The sequence below is a fragment of the Trichomycterus rosablanca genome, chromosome 3 (assembly GCF_030014385.1).
Source record: "Trichomycterus rosablanca isolate fTriRos1 chromosome 3, fTriRos1.hap1, whole genome shotgun sequence".
Taxonomy (NCBI): domain Eukaryota; kingdom Metazoa; phylum Chordata; class Actinopteri; order Siluriformes; family Trichomycteridae; genus Trichomycterus; species Trichomycterus rosablanca.
In genome coordinates this window covers 54,358,876-54,381,468 of record NC_085990.1, presented here as the reverse complement: position 1 = coordinate 54,381,468, position 22,593 = coordinate 54,358,876, and the positions used below count along the sequence as shown (strand labels likewise).

Below are 22,593 nucleotides of genomic sequence, written 5' to 3'. Positions count from 1 at the left end.
CCATGGCACAGATATACCAGTACCCAAGGCCCCTGCTACCTTGGAAGAGATAACTAGCTCCGATGAAGATGGAGTCATACCTGAACCAGATGATGAATCAAGTTCTGACTTTGAAGATGATACAAGACCGAAATTGTTTTCCCAGGAGGAGATGAATGATTTGGTAAGAGACTTGAATCTTCCCAAAGATGCCGCTGAGTTACTCGGATCAAGGCTCAAAAGCAGGAATTTATTGTTGCCAGGAGTGTCTTTTTCATGGTTCAGACATCGTGAAAAGGAGTTCGTTCCTTACTTTGCCCAGGAAGATAAGTTGGTTTATTGCATCGATGTCGAAGGTTTGATGGGTCAATTCCAAATCCAATATGATTCAGCGCAATGGCGTCTTTTTATAGATTCTTCAAAAAGAAGTCTCAAAGCAGTTTTACTCCACAACGGCGGTTTTTATGCTTCCATCCCTGTAGGTCATTCCGTACACCTCAAGGAAACCTACGAGAACTTGGAATTGGTTCTTCGTAAACTTAAATATGAAGACCACGGTTGGCAAGTGTGCGGGGATTTGAAAGTCTTGTGCATGCTGCTCGGGCAACAAGCTGGGTATACCAAATACCCTTGTTTTCTGTGTCTATGGGACAGTCGAGACCGACAAAATCACTGGACCAAGAAGAGTTGCCAGCCGAGGGTGCTCACAGGGTACCACCTCTCCACATAAAATTGGGATTGATGAAGCAATTCGTAAAATCCCTTCCAAGAGATGGAGAATGCTTCAAATACTTGGTCATCAAGTTTCCAGGCCTCTCGGAGGCAAAACTGAAGGAAGGTGTGTTCGTCGGACCAGACATTAGAAGGCTTATAGCTGATCAAGAGTTTATCGATACTGTAAGGGCTAAATACTTTAACTGATGTATTTTGTATTTTGGTTGGATTAATAGTAATTTAGGGTTTTGGTAATTAGTTTAACATTACATATTGGAGTAATATTGTTTATATTACTGTTTATGTATCAATTAAGTTAATTATAGATAAATGTGTGTTTATGTGCTTTAAATTTTCTTTTAGTGTAAACTAGTACTGTCACTTTAAGAGACACGCGATTCTATAGGAGTGAGGGGGGAATAGGAGGCGGGGAAAGCCACGGCAGGTGTAGAAGCACACGGTTTTCTTACCGTGCAGTTGTGTTTGTTTGATGAATATAACAGTGGAAAAAAGGGAAATTAAAGGTATGGTTTCGCTTTAAACTCTTGGATGTGTGGATATTTGTCAACCGAAACGACCAGAGCACGAGTAAACCATCGCTGCACCAGAACAACAGGTTTCACCCCAAAATAAAGTAAGAAAACCTGCTTCACATTGTCTGTGAGTGGAAAGCTGTTCAAGTAAGTGCATCTTTACTGTATCAGCTAAGCAACAGGTGTAAAGCTAATGAGCTATGGCTGACGATTCAGCTTTAGTGGAAAAAAGACGAGTGAAGCTAACAGTTAAGGCTAGAGAGGATGCTCTAGCAAGGCAAACGAGTGCAAGGAGGGCTAAGTTAAGCCAGTTAACTGGAAAGAAAAATGAAATGCTTCAGTTAATGGATGATGATAGCAATGTGGACGTGGTTAAAAACAAGTTGCAAGTTGAGTTTAACCAGCTGTTTGAAGACTTTCACAACCTAAATACTTCTGTAAAGGGGCTGTTATGCCAGATCTCATCTGAAGAGGAAATTAAACAGGATCAGCAATGTTGGTTTGAGCCTAAAGCCACATCGTTTCGTGAATTCATAACTGAGGTCAATGCTTGGATTAAAGTTGTTCCCCAACGTAGGGAAGAAGCACGCCAGATTAATGAGGGCGTGTGCCCTGGAGATAGTGTTTCTGTTACATCCTCTAGAACGTCTAGGAAGTCTAGAGCAAGTACTGGGAGCTCTGCAACATCGTCGGTAGCGTCCTCTGCACGTCTACAGGCAGAGTTGGAAAGGGCAACACTATTGGCTAAAGCAGCAGCACTAAGGCAAAAACACGCTTTGGAAGAACAAGAACTGAAAGTTAAAGCTGAAAAGGAGGAATTGGAGGTTAAAATAAGGGCTCAGAAAGAGCAGCTGGAGATAGAGGCTGCACTTGCTGTCACTGACGCACAACTTAAAGTTTTACAACAATACAAGGGGTCACGGGAACCAAGCGTTACACAAAGTGACAGAGGTGCAGTGCCAACTGTAATGAAGAGGGAACCTACTTCTGGAATTAATGAAACGGATTTTCACACTAAGGATGCTGCTCCATCTAACAGTTCAGTAAATACAGAGACTCTGTGTACTGTAATGCAGCGACAAAATGAGATTACAGAATGCTTGGTTAGGCAACAAAGACTCTCTTCATTACCACCACAAAACATCCCCACATTTAAAGGAGATCCTTTGGAATACATACTCTTTATTAGAGCATTTGAACATGGTGTAGAGAGCAAAACAGAAAATAACAGTGACCGACTGTACTTTTTGGAGCAATACACCAGTGGGCACCCTAGAGAGGTGGTGCAGAGTTGTTTTCACATGAACCCAAACAAGGGTTATTGTGAAGCTAAACGTCTCCTAAAGGAACATTTTGGAAATGAATACAAAATATCTGTAGCATACATGGATAAGGCTTTACACTGGCCCGACATCAAAGCAGATGACAGTGAAGCACTCAACTCCTATGCCCTTTTTTTGACTAGCTGCAAAAATGCAATGGCAGAGTTAGATTATATGGATGAGATGGATAATGCTGCCAACATGCGTGCAATAATTTTCAAATTCCCATATAAGTTGAGAGAAAAGTGGAGAGGCGTTGCCTGCGAAATACAAGAAAAACAGGAGCGCAAACCTAGATTTAAAGACATAGTGAGGTTTGTTACCCGACAAGCAAAGATTGCTTTAGACCCAGTGTTTGGAGACCTAAAGGACAGATTCAAAACTCAGATAAGATCTCCTTCAAACATGAAGTCAGATAGAATGGGTAGTAAAAAGAGTTTCACTACCACAGTGACCAAGTTGGACTATCAACAAAGTACAGATATTGGTATAATTCCCAGTAAAAAGGGTCCTAACAGTCCTTCTAAACCATTCAGTAAGCCTTGCATCTTTTGTCAAGGTGAACATATATTGGACCAGTGTAAGAAGCTGCAGAAATCTTTGCATAAAGAAAAGTTGGACTTTCTCAGAAGCAAAGGCCTGTGCTTTAGTTGTCTTAAAACAGGACACATGAGTAAGACATGTGGGGAGAAATTGCAGTGCCAGCTCTGTGCAAGAACACATCCCACACTTCTACATATAAAAAACAAAAAGAAAGTTGTACGCTGTGAAGAGCAGCCAAAGGATGAGGAGAACCCCACAGTGATCAGTAGTTTTGTGGAAAAAACAGACAAAAAAGCCAGTAACGGGGCCGGGAGCACAGATAGTGTCCTTGCCATCGTCCCAGTACAAGTAAAGGCAAAGAAGGGCAACAAGATAGTCACTTCTTATGCTTTTCTGGATCCTGGTAGCAATGCCTCTTTTTGCACTGAACGCCTTATGAATAAGCTTAACCTTTGTGGACGAAAGGTTAATATTCTCTTGACCACTATGGGAGAGCAAAGGATTGTTCACAGTAATGCTGTTGCAGACTTGGAAGTAAGTGGCCTTCTTAGTGACAACTTCATTGAGTTAACTGAAGTGTTTTCACAAAAGGTAATTCCAGTGAGTAAAGCTAACATTCCAAGTCAGGAAGAAATAGACAGATGGCCTCATCTGAAAGATGTTCATATTCCAAGCATAGATGGAGAAATAGAACTGCTAATAGGGGCAAATGTGCCAAAGGCATTGGAACCAGAAAAGGTAATCCACAGTGTAAAGAATGGACCTTATGCCGTAAAAACAATGTTAGGATGGACGGTTAATGGACCAATAAGAGAGGACAGCTGCATAAGGACCAAAACTGGTGTACCACACATAGTGTCAAATCGAATATCTGTGGCCAGGCTAGAAGAACTGTGGAGTCAACAGTTCAAGTATGACTTTCCTGAAGGTAGACAGGATGAGCAGGCGGAAATGTCAAAGGATGATCTCCTTTTTTTGGACAAAGTGGCCATGTCAGCCCAATTAAAGAATGGGCACTATTGTATTGCCCTGCCCTTAAAGAACAAGGAGGTTAAAATGCCTAACAACTGTGCCATTGCTGAGCAGCGGGCCTTAAATTTGAAGAAGAAGCTTCTTAGAAATGTTCAATTTCAGGAGGACTACATCACATTTATGAACGATATGATCACAAGAGGTTATGCGGTAAAGGTTCCTAACGAAGACATCAACCGCAGAGATGGAAGGGTGTGGTACATTCCACATCATGGAGTGTATCATCCCAAAAAACGCAAAATCCGTGTGGTGTTTGATTGCGGAGCATCATATCAAGGGATGTCTTTAAATGAGGAACTTCTTCAAGGGCCCAACCTCAGCAACACTTTGATTGGAGTTTTAACACGGTTCCGCCAAGAACCGGTGGCAATGATGGCTGACGTGGAGGCCATGTTCCACCAGGTAAAGGTTCCTTCTGATGATGCTGACCTGCTCAGATTCTTGTGGTGGCCAGGCGGTAATGTTAATCAGAACCTGGAAGAATATAGGATGGAAGTGCATTTATTTGGTGCCACTTCATCTCCAAGTTGTGCTAGCTACGCTTTGAGGCGATGTGCTGAAGACAACAAGCACATGTTTGATGCTTCTGTAGTTGACACAATTTTGCACAACTTTTACATTGATGATTGTCTGAAATCAGTTGCATCTTTCGAACAGGCATTGTCTTTGTATCAGGGTCTGAAGGAAATCTGCAAGGCTGGAGGCTTCAGGCTAACAAAATGGATAAGCAACAGCGCAGAAGTTCTGGCTAAGATGCCAGATGAAGAAAAGGCAAAGGACATCAAAGACCTCGATCTGGATCATAATCCATTTCCCATAGAAAGAGCATTAGGAGTACAATGGTGCTTCCAGTCGGACTGTTTCAAGTTTAGAGTTGTCATCCAAAACAAACCTCTTACTAGAAGAGGCATCCTATCCATGGTGAGTTCAGTATATGATCCTCTAGGGATCTTGGCACCAGTTATCTTGCCTGCAAATAACATCTTGCAAGAATTGAGCAGATCAAGATTTAAGTGGGATGATGTTGTGCCAGACAGCCTTGTTCAGCAATGGTTTAAGTGGGTAGAGGGCATACAGCTGCTTGGTGAGTTTGGACTTGATCGGTGTTTTAAGCCTGCACACTTTGGAGCGCCAGTGTCCGCTCAGCTGCATCATTTTAGCGATGCCAGTGAAGTGGGCTATGGCACAGTCACTTATCTAGTCCTACAGAACAGTCGCAATCAGATGCACTGTGCCTTTGTTCTAGGAAAGGCTAGAGTAGCGCCTCTCAAACCCACAACCATACCACGACTGGAACTCACCGCAGCAACCTTAGCAACACGAGTGGACTGCATGCTAAAAAGGGAGATACAGTTTCCACTAGGGGACTCTGTATTTTGGACAGACAGCACAGCTGTACTGAAGTATATCGCCAACGAAACTACAAGATTCCGCACTTTTGTGGCCAACAGGGTGTCAGCCATTATTCAGACATCTGCGGTGTTTCAATGGAAATATATCTGCTCTCACCAGAATCCTGCAGATTACGCATCAAGAGGACAGGAAGTAGGTGCATTCATGCAGAATAAAGCCTGGATTTTAGGGCCTGACTTTCTTTTAAGGCCAGCCAATGAATGGCCAGTGATGTCTATTCACCTAGACAAGCCAACAACAACAGACCCAGAGGTAAAGAAAAATGTAATAGTCAATGCTGTCACAGTTGAAGAAACAAATGATATACTGAAGCAGCTCATTGAGTACTTCTCCTCATGGCTACGTCTTAAAAAGGCTACGGCATGGCTTCTTAGAATAAAAAACACACTACTCAACCTATCTAGAAAGAGAAAGGAATTAAGACTGAGTTCACAGACTGAGTTGAAGAAGGAAATGTCAAGCTTCAGAAGGAAACTTGTCAAGAAAACTCTTACAGTGGAAGAGCTACAGAGAGCTGAGCAAGAAATCGTACGTTATTGCCAGCAAAAGAAATTTCTAGAAGAAATTTTGGCTCTTAGAATGCACAAGCATATTAGAAAAGGCAGTCATCTATGCAAGCTTAATCCAGTGTTGATTAAGGGCGTTCTCAGAGTTGGTGGGAGGCTTAGTAGAGCAGCCATACCAGAAGAAGCCAAGTACCCTGCTATTCTACCAAAGGACCATAAAGTATCTAGATTAATTCTGCAAGAGATCCACAAGGAAATAGGTCATGGTGGACGTAATCATGTTCTCTCTCAACTACGTCAAAGGTACTGGATTCTCAATGCTACTGCCTTGATTAGAAGGGTCTTATCAAAGTGCATAACCTGCCGGAGACTACAAGGTGGTATTGGTCAACAACAAATGGCAGACTTACCCACAAACAGAGTTCTGCCAGATGAACCGCCATTCACCAAAACAGGTGTAGATTACTTCGGCCCGTTTGATGTAAAGCGAGGAAGGAGTAAAATAAAGAGATATGGTGTTATCTTTACATGCCTTACGGTGCGAGCTGTTCACATTGAAATGGCCGCATCTTTGGATACGGACTCATTTATCAATGCCTTACGACGCTTCATTGCAAGACGTGGCCAGGTGTTAGAAATGCGTTCTGACAATGGCACTAATTTTGTTGGTGCTGAGCGAGAGCTAAAAAAGGCTATTCAAGAATGGAACACCTCTAAATTGGTGAATACTCTGCTACAGCATGGCATTAAATGGATGTTTAATCCACCATCTGGCTCTCACCATGGTGGAGTTTGGGAACGCATGATCCGTTCCATCAGGAAAGTTCTTAACACCACCATAAGGATGCAGAATTTGGATGAAGAAGGCCTACACACATTCCTCTGTGAAGCAGAGGCCATCTTGAACAGTCGGCCTATCACCACGCCTTCTAATGACCCAAACGACATGGAGGCACTTACCCCAAACCATCTTCTGTTGTTAAAAATTAGGTCATCTATGCCACCAGGGCTATTTGAAAAGGATGACCTGTATGCACGAAGAAGATGGCGGCAGGTGCAATACTTGGCTGACATTTTTTGGAAGAGATGGGTGAAAGAGTATCTGCCCGAGTTGCAGAAACGTCAAAAGTGGACAAGAGTGTCACGGAATTATGTTCCTGGAGACATTGTTCTGATTGTAGATGAATCTGCGCCAAGAAATTCATGGGTGATGGGTAGAGTCATCCATACTCTGCAGGATGAACATGGACTTGTGCGCAGAGTTCGTGTCAAAACTAAGACTAGTGAGCTTGATAGACCTATCACTAAAATTTGCCTTCTTCAAGAAGCTGAATGAGGCAGTGGTAAAGACTGCACTCCTACGGTGTGTCAAGTGCTGGCAACCTCTGACACCAGAAGACAGTCATTAACTGCAGAGACTATCTTTAATGTACATATATTTAATGTCTATAAGGCTATTCCCTTTATGTAAGATAATTGTTTCTATTAATAGAATACAATTAGGGGCCGGGTGTGTAAGGGCTAAATACTTTAACTGATGTATTTTGTATTTTGGTTGGATTAATAGTAATTTAGGGTTTTGGTAATTAGTTTAACATTACATATTGGAGTAATATTGTTTATATTACTGTTTATGTATCAATTAAGTTAATTATAGATAAATGTGTGTTTATGTGCTTTAAATTTTCTTTTAGTGTAAACTAGTACTGTCACTTTAAGAGACACGCGATTCTATAGGAGTGAGGGGGGAATAGGAGGCGGGGAAAGCCACGGCAGGTGTAGAAGCACACGGTTTTCTTACCGTGCAGTTGTGTTTGTTTGATGAATATAACAGTGGAAAAAAGGGAAATTAAAGGTATGGTTTCGCTTTAAACTCTTGGATGTGTGGATATTTGTCAACCGAAACGACCAGAGCACGAGTAAACCATCGCTGCACCAGAACAACAGGTTTCACCCCAACAGATACCATGACGGATCCTCAAAAAGAAGGGTGGATTGCATTTACAGAAGTCATAAAGAAATTTTTAGGCAATAACAAAGATCCTGACTACAAAAAGATCGTCGGACGAATGCTGAAAGCATTTCAAGCTTTAGGTTGCCTGATGAGTTTGAAAGTGCATTTCCTCCACTCCCACCTTGACGACTTTTCTGAAAATTTGGGAGCTGTGAGTGAAGAGCAAGGCGAACGATTCCACCAGGACATTAAAGAGATGGAAAGAAGATACCAGGGAAGATGGAGCATTACAATGATGGCAGACTACTGTTGGACGCTTCAGAGAGACATTGCAGATTCTACTCACAAGCGTAAATGTACCAAGAGGAGCCTCACAGGGAAGAAGAATCGATTTTAGTGTGTGTTAGTGAGCTCATTCCAGTTAAAAAAATGATTTATGAAAAATTTGTAATAAAAAATTAATTTTATGAGTCTACTTTCATTTATTTTGAGGTATTACCTTATTTAACATAGTTACCTAAATTGTCAGAAAATGTGATGTCCTATGACAAAACGGAGGTCATTATCGGATTCAGCGCAGCCAAAAACATAAAGATTACGTGGAATAACCAAAACAGCTCTTGAAATTTTTTTTTGCAGACCTGTGCATTACTGCTCTATCTCTTATAACTAACTGAATTCACATTATTAACTAATTGTTGATTTTACACTAATCATAAAAACATTTATGTTTACAGTGATTTGTAGAAAATTAAAGGAGGCCTTAGATTACTGATCACTTTAAATGATTTTACTGGATTATTTACCGTAGTACATAAAACATACGTAATAGTGCCGATGTGGATATTTGTTGAAATGTAGATAATCGTTATAAATCTATGTTTAGCATTAGCCAGGTTTGCTCTGACATCGGACATCCTGGCCCTGGAATACAGGTGACTATGGTCACTGGTGTCTTTACCCTAGTGAAAAATATTTACTTAATTATATTTAAAATACTGAGATTTGTGTGAGTTACTATAAATAAACTAGCAAATGTCTGTACTTATTCAAAATAGTTGTGGCCTATCGGGTTAAGGTACGGGACTAGTAATCCAAAGGTTGCTGGTTAAAACTCCACCACTGCCAGGTTGCCACTGTTGCTTAGACCAGGGGTGGGCAATAAAATTTTCCAAGGGGCCACATAAGAAACTGTTAGTGCTGTGGAGGGCCGGACCAACAGGGTGAACTTCATTCTGCTCAATAATAATAAAATTTCAGTTCTGATGAGCTCGATGTTACAATCAGAGTAAAAACATCAACATTATTTCACTATTGAATCAACTTTCTTGAAAACAAATGTGAACAGAATGTGCAGTAACTTTACACACAGTGCTGCTGCTATTTGGATCACAAAGCTGATCTTAACTGCTCCAGTCCTGGGTGTGTAAAACGTTATAAAAAGTCTGTGTTGGGGAGCTCAGGTGGTGCAGCGGTAAAAACACACGCTGCAAACCAGAGCTGGATCTCAAATACATCGTATCGAATCTCAGCTCTGCCTTGCTGGTTTGAGGCTGAGCAGCTATATGAACAACGATTGACCTGTTGTTCAGTTGGGTGTGACTAAAGCTGAATGTGGGTCTCTCTCTGTCAGAATGGTGCAATTACGACCTTTGCTGGCTGATTAGAGGCGCCTACACAGAGATGAGGAAGGAGTGCTCTTAGGGTGTGTCTCTCCGTACACAACGCTAGGTGGCACAACACTTGTCAATGTGTGGGTGATAAGATGCAGGCAGCCGCTGCTCACATGTCAGAGGGGGCGTGGGTTAGCTTCAATCTCCTCGGTCAGGGCAGGGATCAGCATAAGCAGAGAGGAAGAACGATGCAAATTGGGCAATTGGACTCGCTAAAGGGGGAGAAAAAGCATAAAAAAAGTCAGTGTTGGTTTGCAGTTTAGTTAAAATAAGCAATAATACCCAGGTTTTTTGCATCACACTAAATGCCTTAAAACTAGTCAGAAAATATGTAAATTAAGCATTTTAATCATAAAAAATTCTGTTTCCATGCACAAAAGTAAGATATAGAGACTCAGTACAAGTCTATTTCTCTCATTTCAAGTCTATTGGTAAGACTGCATTGCTAGTAATCCGAGACTCAAAAGAATGTACTTTATACTCAAATTAAAACATCATACACCAAGTCCGTTAATCAAAAGAAACAACAGAAAATCTGAATTTTTATCTATCAATTTTTATTAACTTTAACAAGTGTGCCATCATGGCAGCTTTATCCAAATACACAACAAGCAGGTTCAGGCAGCTTCTGAGAATTCTATTAAAACACGTAAATCTTAGATGTCAAGGCTTTCCAATAACAATGTCCCTCTGTATACAACATTAACAACATTGCTTGGTCTTCATATACCATCTTTAAACATAAAATAAGAATAAAAAGGGTCCTTCAATCTGGACCTGACTTGCAGCACATAATAGTACACCATGACGTACAGAACACCTTGGTGCAGCAGGTCTTTGGGGAATGTTCTCACTGGGTTCTTCCCAACACTGATCATGCAGTTATCCTGGTCAGTTAGAAGCAGGGGGTTGATAGACGACATCTGCTAAGAAAAGCAGCAGCGTTTTCAGAGGGCTGAAAAAACAAAAACAAAGACACTATAAGCCACAGACATGAACAGAACAAACTATATTCAGGATTTAAATCACAACTTAAAGTTTCTTTGCAGCAGTTTAGTGAACTATCTAAACAACAAATAAATAACAGTTGACAATACTTACCATGAGAAGATGAAACAGAGCCTCACTCGGCTGTCCCAGTTTCTGTGGTGGTGCAACTCCTGATGGGAAGAGTGCTGGAAGGCCGTTCAAAATCTCAATGGACTGTTGCACTATATAAAGAAAAGCAAAATGTCTTAGTGAAATTAAAATCACTTTTGAAATCAATTTTTCCCTTCCAAAATGTTTACAATATGTCATATCCAATTCCCTTCATTTCTGCCTGGCCACACCACAGGATTTACAATAATTACATTTATTTTACCTTCAGTCACCGAAACCCCCAGACTTCAACATCTACCCAGAATAAAACAGACACCACCAAACGTGTACAAACCAGAGTTCTAGACCAACCTGAGAGCTCACAACATTCCTCATGAACAGACATGACTTTAGACGGGGCTTCAGACTACCGCTTGTTGAGGATGATAAAAATAGCACATGGGATATTTTACTGATTACTGATAAACTGTTTTGCTTCAGGGTCGAGTGGTAAATAAAGACTTAAACTCAACATCTATAAAACAATCATATACTAATAAAGCAGTATTTCATCCAGACATTATTTTAAATCACTTTTATTTCTTCATCAAGTTTTTACCACAAGCATAATGCACATTTCTATCTGTAATGAGAATGTATCGTAGCATCAAGCAGTAAAGCAGTTTTGTCTGTTTGTGTTTAACACGCTCTTAAACATAGACAAACTTTCTAACAACATTTAAGTAACATTTCCTGTTAGAGTCTCTGTAATCTGGTCAACCTTCAAAGTACTATTCACAAACTACAATGTAATGTTTGTGTTCAGTGATCAGCCAATTTAGTGATTTTAAACTTAAATTAGAAATATGTTTGTGCTCGATTCTTCTTTCAGCCATAAATGTTAATAATTGTTTATAATTACTGTTTGCTAGCTATTTACATCCATCAACCATAACATTAACACCACCTCCTTGTATCTACACTCATGGTCTATTTTATCAGCTCCACTTACCATACTGGAGTACTTTGTAGTTCTACAATTACTGACTGTAGTCCATCAGTTTCTCTGCATAGTTAGTTATCCCTCTTCCATCCTGTTCTTCAATGGTCAGGACCCCCACAGAGCAGATATTATTTAGGTGGTGGATCATTCTCAGTACTGCAGTGACTCTGACATGGTGGTGGTGTGTTAGTGTGTGTTGAACTAGTACAAGTGGATCAGACACAGCAGTGCTGCTGGAGTTCTTAAAACATTGCGTCCACTCACTGTCCATTCTATAGACACTCCTACCTCGTTGGTCCACCTTGTAGATGTAAAGTCAGAGACGATCGCTCATTTTTTGCTGCAGTTTGTGTTGGTCATCCTCTAGTCCTTCATCAGTGGTCACAGGATGCTGCCCAAAGGACGCTGTTGGCTGGATGTTTTGGTTGGTGGAACTGAGATGCTTAAAAACTCCAGTGGCACTGCTGTCTTATCCACTCATACCAGTGCAACACACACCAACACACCACCATCACATCAGGGGGTCCTGACCATTGAAGAACAGGATGGAAGAGGGATAACTTAGTATGCAGAGAAACTGATGGACTACAGTCAGTAATTGTAGAACTACAAAGTACTCCAGTATGGTAATTGGAGCTGATAAAATAGACCATGAGTGTAGATACAAGGTGGTGTTAATGTTATGACTGATCTGTGTATGATGCCCATTACAATGCATGCTGGTTCTGAAGAGCCACAATATTACAGTATTTACATCAAATTGTTATTACAAGAAAACCTAAATACAATATTAACCTCCACTGATGTGTTTTCATGAATGAAGTTAATTATAAGTAATAAAGTGATGCTTTATAATATTTTAGACAGCTGGTGCCTCTAGGGGAGCAAACTGCTGAATAAATGTTGAATAATGAATTATATTGAATTTACCTTCATCCAGAGTCACTGGTGACCTCATGACATTTTTCATGACTCCAAAGAACTGAACTTTAGAACAGAATGTTTTCCATCTTTCCCTCAGTTCTGTGGTGTAGCTGTGATGGTCAGATTAAAGAAAATCCTCCATCCAACTCATCCATCACCTGTAAACAAGCACAAACAGCCATGAGAACATATTTTAGAGAACTAGAACTGAAGCTTCTGGATTTTTATTTAATCACTATTTCTGATCTAAAACTGAGATCATTATTGTCACAATTCATTTGGGCCATAAGGAGAAAAATCTGATTTAAAAGATATTTTAAAGAGTTTACAAAAAGTATAAATATAAATGTATATGTACACGGCCTTCTAAACAAAGTATAATTTACACAACATTACAAATAAACTAAATACTAAGAGATGAGTTACAAGAATGACTAAAATACTTCAAACAGCAGATATTAACTGTGTATTCAAATGTATTCTTTACAATAAGTCAATGTTTTTCATAATACTGTTTCTTATACATCAAATGACAATTTCACAAACATAAGCTGATTAAAAATGTTCTTTATAGCAGCAAAGTAAAGAATCAGAAGAAAAGAACAAAACTATTTATTATTACTTGTGTTCATCACTACAGGCTCCACAATAACACAACATGAGCCATGACATGATTCTACTGCAGTATTATTACTGCAATAATCATTCATTTCTCCTGATTTATTACTTCTGGTTACAAGTTATTCCTCCAAAACGCTTCTAATAAATCACCAGACTTTTACCCTCTTCCTTACATGGAAACTTTTAGCAGATTGTTCTCCACAAAGTTCTTCTCCTGTCCCTAACACCACGTTCACCAGGCTGAAGTGACCCTCACCTGTGGAGCCGCTTGTACATGAACAGTTTCAAACCAGTTCAGAAGCTCAAACTCACTCACTCACATTTAAAAACTCTCATTTTAACTTTCATCTCCTAAATGAAACTTCGTTGTTTTTCCCTCTTACAGAAAGCAGCACTCATGTTTACTCTGTGAGGCTTCGTCCCAAATCACTCCCTCTTCCCTATGTAGTGCACTTCGTAGAACATGACATATTAGCGCTTCCACCCCAAACAGTGAAGTAGTGCACTAGATAGGGAACAGGGAGTGATTTGAGACACTACATACTAGTGATGGGTCTGACGACACTGAAGCCTCGGCGCTTGCGCCGAGTAAACAAAGCGAAACCCGGTGTCGGTGCGCGTGTCACGTTAAGGAAAATCACGGGACCGATACAGTTCCTGTATCGTTTGGTTTCGAGCGCGCTAAATTGTATTAATAAAGTAACTAATTAATAATTAATAATGAAGTAATTAATAAAGTAAAATAAAAACGTATGAATGAACCTTGTTTGTTTCCAGTCTTTATCGAAGTTGCCTGCAATGACTTTTTAAATCCAGCAGATGTCGCCATTAAGTGATACAGCAACACAGTGTCGACACAGTTTGGGAAATGTGCCATACACCCAATGAGGCCTCATCTGCCCATCAGTACTACATACGGACTGTTGTGTCTGCCTCTTTATTGATAATTCAAGTTCCACACTGTTATAGTAACTTTATAACTTTATCTTTATTAACTCCCGCTCGTTCATTCACACATGCACATAACATACACCGGTGCGAAGCCAACTAGTGGTAAACCACACACACACTGTTTCTCTTGCCGGTATATCAAAATAAGAGTCCCATTCAAAGTATATAACCAAATATTACATCTCCCTTCAACAAATTAAGTGTTGCGATAATCACAGAAAATATATAGAAACAACATATGAACATACTCAGAAGAATATTGCAACAGTAGTGAACTGCACATCTGAACATAAATAGCAGATTTTTTATTATTATTTTTTTTTTTATATTCTTTTTCAAGAATCTGCCTTGGTTTAATGACACGTCCACACCTTGTTCTGAGCTGGCGCTCAGCAGGATCTGGGTCACATTCTTGGGTGTGTTGAGGTAGTTGTACTGCTGATGTCTCTTCTCCAGGGGTTGTGTTGTTCCTGTTGACCTTGGGCTGCTGCAAGGTGGATGTAGATGGGTTGTCCTGAGCTATGAGAAGGTGTTGCCTATTCCGCCTGAAGGTTTGTCCATCGCTGGTTTTGATAGCTGCGTGGGGTCTCTGATGGTCGTGTGACTATGGCTGGTTGCCATCGACCATCTTCCTGCTGGAAACGTATTTGTGCTCCAAGTGGCAGCGTTGGTAAAGGTCTGGCAGCTTTGTTGTAGTGTTGCCTTTGGCGACGCTGACATTCTTTTCTTTTTGCTTGTACAGATTTCTGAGAGATTGTCTGAGGTCGGAGCTGTTTTGTTGTTGTGGGCAGGATGGAGCGCAGCCTACGACTCATAAGTATTTGGGCTGGTGATTTCAGTCCGTCTACAGGAGTGTTCCTATATTCTAGTAGACTGAGATAGGGATCTTTTCCATCCTCATTGGCCTTCGTGAGAATTCGCTTTACAGTCTGGACAGTCTTTTCAGCTAAACCGTTGCTCTAGGGATAACGTGGGCTTGAAGTGACGTGCTGAAAATCCCAGATCTCTGCAAACTGACGGAATTCTCTGGAATTGTAACATGGCCCTTTGTCACTTACAACTTTTTCGGGAATGCCGTGTCTGGCAAATGTGCCTTTCATCTTATGGATGACAGCAGCTGTAGTGATATTGTGCAGGCGTTCAATTTCAAAGTACCGGCTCAGGTACTCACATATGATGATGTAGTTCTCTGAGTTCCAAGTGAACAAGTCTGTTGCTACAGTTTGCCATGGGTTCTCAGGGACTGCATGTGAGAGCATTGGTTCTTTCTGATTAGAATTGCAGTGTGTTTGGCATATGTCACACTTCATTACAGTTTCTTTTATCTGTTTACTCACCTGGCCAAAGCATAATGTCTCTAGCCCTGTGTTTGCTCTTCTCTACACCAAAATGTCCGGTGTGTATGTGTTGTAGCATTTATTTTCTGAGCTTGTGAGGGATTATTATTTTCTCACCTTTCAGGAGGATTCCATCAGCCTCTGTGATTTCATCACAGTGGTTCCAGTAGTCACTGATGAGTGGGGAACACTTTTTCCTCATTTCTGGCCAACCTGAACGAATGACATGTTTGAGGGCAGACAATTGCTCATCCTCAGCTGTGGCTATCTTAAGGTCGCCTAGCCTGTTTGTACTTACCGGCATTGTGCTGATGGCAGTGTGTACTTGAGTCTCCATGTCCTCAGTTAGTCAACTGTCCTCATCATCCATGGATTTCCTTGACAGTGTGTCAGCAACCGGAATGTCTTTTCCTGGTTTGTGGATGAGAGTGATGCTGTATTTCTGCAGCGCGAGCAGCATGCACTGTAGGCGTGGCGGTGCAAGAGCCAACGGCTTACGAAGTATTGACTCAAGTGGCTTATGATCTGATTCAACAGTTACATGTCGTCCATATATGTATTCATGGAATCTTTTACATCCATACAGAACAGCATAAAGCTCCTTCTCTATTTGGGCATAGTTTTGCTCAGTACTGTTGAGAAGTTTTGATGCGTATGCAACTGGATGACATTTTTGCATGATTGTTGCACCCAGACCATGTTTTGATGCATCCACTTGTAGTGTCACTTCCTTTTTTGGGTCGAAGTAGGCTAGCACTGGCCCTGGTTCAGCTGTTATTGTCTCCTTCATCTTTTCAAATGCTCTTTCATGTGTTGTGTCCCACCTGAACTCTGTGTCTTGTCGGAGGAGGTGTCTGAGTGGTGCGCTCACCTCAGCCAGGTTAGGGGCAAACTTAGCAAGATAATTTACCATGCCAAGAATTGTCTCCAGTTCTGCTTCGTTTTCTAGTGGCGGCATGTCACGGATTGCTTTCACCTTTAGGGGGTCTGGTTCCAGTCCATTAGCTGTGAGCTTGTGTCTGAAGTAGCTGACTTCTTTGACACAGATGCGACACTTGTCTGGGTTGAGCTTCAGACCTCTTTCTCTGGTCCGACAGAGCATAGCTCTTAGGTTACGGTCATGTTTTATCCCACAAGCAATCAGACTCCTCAACTCAGTACTGTAACAATTTCCTCTGGAAATTTTCTGCTGCCACACACTGAACTGTATTGACTATGTTACTTGCATTTTTTGCACACCTCCTGGAAATGCACAAGTAATTTCTGCACCTTATTTGTATTTTTGCACCTTATTTACTTTTAGGCACCTTATCGGCATTGCCAATTTTACGCTGCTAATGTACAACATGTCACTACCTCATGAACCATTGTACCATCTATTCACCATCATGTACTAACACTTGTCTTTAGTCCTGTCTTCTAATTACTTGTTTATATTAGGGATAATTAGGAATATCTTTTGTAGTTATTTATTATAGGATTTTTTGTATTTATTGTTGTATTTACAGTGTTTTGTATTGTTTTGCACTTTTTGTACCGTGTTACACCGTGATCCTAGAGGAACGCTGTTTCGTTTCAATATGTACTTGTATGTAGCTGAAATGACAATAAAACCTCTCTGACTGACTCTGACTCTGCTCCTCTTTTGTTTTCCCAAACACAATGATGTCGTCTACTATATCAGCCACACCCTCCAGGCCGTCATATGTTTCGTCGATTCTCCTTTGGAATTCATCCTGGGCAGACACGCTGCCAAAAGGGAGCCTGAGGAAGCGATATCTACCAAATATGGTGTTGAAGGTAGTGAGTAGGGACGACTCCTCTAATATGCTAAAATACCTACCTATGTCGTCAAGCGTTGGGAGGGGGTAATGTGGCCTCATTATTGCTTTGTTCAGGTGGTCTTGGGTCCAGACATACACAGAGCTTGTTTGTCTTTGGTTTTTCACATGTTACGAGTACATTTACCCATTCGGTCGGCTAATGCCAAGTTCACACTACACGACTTTCCCAGTCGTCAGGTCGCTGTACAGTTCACACTATACGACTGAATCTTTTGCACTCGGGAGTCTTTCAGTCGGTGTTTATTTCACACTACACCACTGATCGGCGATCGGGGGTTTCACACTACACGATCCATCACCAACTGAAATCGCAGGTGAGCTTCTCTGGTCTCCCAAACTACGTTTAGTCACGAGAACAAACGCGAGAAGTGACCAATGGTTTAATGATACCACGTCCAAAAATGCACGTCAACATGTAGCGAGTGATCAAAGTTTGTGAGCTGATGTGCAGCGTAAAATCAAAGAGGAAAATAAATGAATCTGAGTGGATTTGGCAACACAAACAGTATAGATTGTTCTGCAGTAAGTTGGAGGTTAATTAATAATTTTGTAATGCAGCGTGGGTGTTATGTTTTGTAGAGGACGATCAAATCAGAAATACTGTAAAACGTGTGTGTGCCGGTGTGTCCTTGTGTAAACTATATCCTCTCCTGCATTTCCCCTCACACCGTATCCTGCGTTCTCATTGGCTGTTCGGCATGTCACTCATTCCCAGTTGCCCGTCTGAGATCAGATATCTGGCGTGCTAGAAAACTCGATCCAGTCGCCGAGCGGTCGGCGAGCCGGTCGGGTCGAGATGTTGGATAGTTCACACTTAGCGACTGCGAGCCGAGTTTGATCGCCGAGCAAACGCTGAGTTGCTCCCGACCCGGAAAATCAAGCGCTGACCAGCCGCCGAGTGAAAATCAGGCCAAAAATCGTGTAGTGTGAACTAGGCATAAGTTACCCTGCATATTATGCCATCTTTTTCCATGTTCTCTAACTCTACTTTAAGACGGTCTCTGAGGGCAAAAGGTACTCTCCTCGGGGGACAAACTACTGGTGCTACGCTGGGGTCTATTCTGAAACTGCACTCACCCTGAAATGCACCAATTCCTTTAAAAACATCTGAGTACTCACTCAATATGTCGGTTGGCTGGTTCATGGGTTCTTTGTTGCTTGTAGCAGAGATCGCATAGACCACCTTTATGAGTCCAAGGGCTTTGCATGCTTTGTAGCCTTGGATGGGTGGGCTGTTGCAGTCTACAACATAAAACTTCTGTGTTGTCGATTTGTCTTTGTATTTGCTAACAAGGGTGCAGTAACCAATCACTTTCAGTGGGTGCCCTCCATAGCCATACAGCTTGTGTTTGGTTTTTTTTCAGTGTGCTGGGCATGAGCTTATTAAAGTTTTTTGTGGGTATCACAATTGTTTGTGCGCCAGTGTCCAACTTAAATGTCAGTTTTACATTACCTGGTCCCAGTTCTATGTCTGCATATGCACTATTCTCGTCGTCCTCTTCTGCTGCTGTAACGGTGTCTACAAACAGCTCAGAGTCAAGATCTTCCTGAGTTTCTTTTACAGAGTGCACCTCTTTGTGTCCTCTTTTGGGTGGAGTATAGGAGTTGGATCTGCATGCTTTTGCAAAATGGTTATATTTTTTGCACTTTAAACACCGTCTCCCCTTTGCTGGACTCTCAGTCTGTTTGTTGTGGTGGCCTCCACACCTACCACAGGCTTTATTGGGCACTTTATGGCTTTCATCTGGTCTATTAGCTTGTTTAGCAAAGCTATGTTTACCAGTTCTCCAGTGTATCGCATGCACCTCGTGGCTGTCACTAGCCATGGCTTTTAGCTGGAGCTGAGCTAGCTCGTAGGATCGGCCTATGTTGATAGCTTTATCTAGTGTTAGGTCGGGTCCTTGGCTCAGTAGCTTTTCTCTTACTTTGGGAGAGTTTGTGGCAAAAACAATACGGTCCCGGACCATTTCCTCACTGTTAGCATAATAACAGTCTTTAACGAGTAGTTTGAGCTCTGTGACAAAATGCTCGAATGCCTCACCACTCCCCTGTATCTTCTCATGGAACTTGTATCTGGCAAAGATAGGGTTAGCTTTTGGTGTGAGGTATGCTGTGAAGCCATCATAGTATGTTTTTAGCCGTTTAGCATTCTTACGGTCCATGTGTTACTTATGTCCCGTCCTTTGTCCCCAATCCACAGCAGGAGAAAACTGCATTTCTGTTCCTCTGTTTTTTGGTTGAGCAGTCCTGAAAACATGAGCTCTGCATGTTGTTTAAAACGGCGCCATGCGTCCGGCAGGTTGGACGATTGCCAGTCCATCTGTGGGGTCGGAACACCGAAAGCCTCCATCTTCTTCTTACTATAACAGATTAAGGCTTTTTATTGTTCTTTATGTGGGTCCGCGGGTTACTCTGAAACCATGTTGTGCCTACCTGCTTATTAATAAATAATTCCAGTTCCACACTGTATATTAACTATATAACTTTATCTTTTATTAACTCCCGCTACATCATTCATTCATGCACCTCACATACACCGGTGCGAAGCCAACTCATGGTAAACCAGATACACACTGTTCTCAAGACGGGTATGTCAAAATAAGTTCCATTCAACGTACAGTATATAACCAAATATTACAAGCCTAACTCATTAATGGAATGTTTTTTGTTCTGACGCTACTGCACTGATGATCCATGACTACTGAAGGGACAGGTAGAGGATAGTCTAACAGAGTTATTTAAACTAAGATAGTTATTTGTAATGTAAAATATATCATAGAGAATATACATGATATATGTTAAATTGTTCAGACATTCAGAAAGATGTCAGCACGATAGCCTAATTTATTTTAACAAATGGAGACATATAGCCTAAATCACTATTGATTTTACACCATCATAATATAGGCTACATTGTTAAAAAAAAAAAAAAAAAACTTTAAGCATGTTGGATTATTCAGCAAAATAGGCTAACCCTTAATGAAATGTTTTTTTTAGTCTCAGAGCAGCAGATAAGCCATGTCTCATGTCTATAGACAGTCTGATCCTGCTGGTGAACCGAGTAGGCATGGAGAGGCCAGACAGGTAGATAAATAAATTAACTAAAAAAAACTATTTTATGTAACAAGTTGCACACAGAACAGACGTGATGGATAGATTGTAAATGATACCCATATATTCAGAATGCTGAAAATGCATTAAAATCAGCCCAAATGAAATAGGTAAACAGGAACTCTTGGAGGCCTTCATGTTAATGTACACAGAGAAGAAAATTCTCATGTCTATAGAGCAGTGGTTCCCAAACTTTTTCTGTCACGCCCCCCTTTGGAAGATGAAAATCTGTCATGCCTCCCCCCCAATTTGCTGACAAAAATAGGCCAATTTTGTTGAAATAACTTAAGATTATTAATGTCCCTTTGACCTTTATATCAGTCATTTCTGTTGTACTCGACTTTATCAAACCACCTTTGACATCACTAAACTGCTCCTTTAATCAGTCTGCTATTTCAAAAATTTAAAAAAAAAAAAATTTGCAAACACTTTGCAAAAAAGATAACAAAGTTAAATCTGTGCCAATTTGTGAGAGTTCAAGACTTATCAGTGTATTAGTGGCTGTTTTTCTTTTTATCCCTGTCAAATACCTCTCCATTCTGTACATCTACACCAGGAGTGCCCACACTATCATGGCTTGAGATCTACTGTTTCAGTCTACAGGTCATCATGATCTACTTTTTACAGTCCCCTCATCATTTTTCAAAAAAAGCTTTGAAGCTTTTTAAATGAGCTTCAGTTCCTGTATTGATATTCAGCTTTACAGGGCAAGTGACTGATAAATCACACTGACCTTATTCTGATGATTTGCTCTGAATGGTATCAGTCAGGTTTATGTATCTGGACAGGAGCTGCTGATGCTCAAGCAGTATTTCAGGTGTTCATCAGTAAGGATGGACCCATATTTAGACTTCATTATTTTCATGTGGGAAAAGGAAGTTCCAAATTGTCCAGCAGAGACCCTCGACTTCATTTAAATGTCAGATTGTAGGTTAAAATTTCTCCATCAGAAAACTTTATAGATTAGCGCTGCTTTATGCGGGATGAGGTGTAGTCATGGTAACAAACCGCAGATGAAACAAACAGCGGCCACATTTCAGGTCCGCTGAGCTGTTTAAATGAAGCTGATCTACCAGCTACTGTGTGATGGATGTATTGGGCTCCTCTGATCTAGACTTTCTGTCAGAATGAATCCTGACAGACCTGAAAGCACAGTTTGTTTATTGTCCACCGTAAAAAAAATTCCGACATTAAAACATTGGTTCCGCGTTTAATTTTAGTCAGAAGTGCCCCTGTCATGCTTCTGCGCCCCACAAGGGGGGCGCGCCCCACACTTTGGGAACCGCTGCTAGACAATGACACCGTTATTAATAAAGTTACAGAAACCAGTGCACTGCTCTAGTGTAAACCTAACAATAGAGCACCTCTCTGTTGGGAAGACAAATGCAATTTAAATTTCAAATTATTTTTATTTCAATTTATTGCTCATGTACAAATGTAAATACGTTTTCATCTTTATCCAATTTTTTTTTACCATTTAAATCTTTATCTGATTTAAATTTGAATTGAACATGTGTAAGTGAAGTGTTTTCTGTTAACTTACCCACGTACCTTCCGGGAGACTTGGAGTGTCTAGCTGCGTCCGGAATCGCATACTTACAGAGTACGTACTAGATACGATGAAGTACGCACTACTCGGCCGGTAAAGAAGTACAAACTATCAGTACAGAAGTGTGCAGTATGCACACAACACCGCTACATACTACATCCGCCATCTTACCAATGTCAAGTGATGACGTGGCACGTGATGACATAATATCACCATAGTTACAGACTCATTACAAACCCCACTCGCCAAAATTTTGGATATTTATCGTCTTTTTGTTATTTATTCGTCTTTAAAATGTTTTATTTTATTTATCTTACTTACACTTGTAAACAGAGAACTCAGAGGACCGCCATCTTTCTTGTTTCTTATTACACTTCGAACGCCTACGCAGCTCGAGTTGCATTATGGGATACATTAACGGACCGCAAGTGTGCATCGCTTGCATACTCAAACATGGCTGCCCAATAAGTAGGTCATCCGGGTACTTGTCGCGTACCTCTTTAT

The 22,593-nt window shown here is 41.0% G+C and overlaps 1 long non-coding RNA gene across 3 annotated transcripts; it reads right to left on the bottom strand.

The window, feature by feature from the left end:
- Positions 1 to 10,205: 10,205 nt before the first annotated feature.
- LOC134309994 (uncharacterized) lies at positions 10,206 to 22,324 on the bottom strand. Of its 3 annotated transcripts, XR_010011253.1 has the most exons (5): positions 22,084 to 22,324; positions 13,471 to 13,564; positions 12,683 to 12,834; positions 10,771 to 10,880; positions 10,206 to 10,624 (listed from the first exon to the last, which is right to left on the bottom strand). It is a non-coding gene; the product is annotated as an uncharacterized LOC134309994 (long non-coding RNA). The 3 variants fall into 3 exon arrangements; XR_010011252.1 differs by lacking the exon at positions 22,084 to 22,324 and having other exon boundaries at positions 13,459 to 13,707; XR_010011251.1 differs by lacking the exon at positions 22,084 to 22,324 and having other exon boundaries at positions 13,471 to 13,707.
- Positions 22,325 to 22,593: the final 269 nt, after the last annotated feature.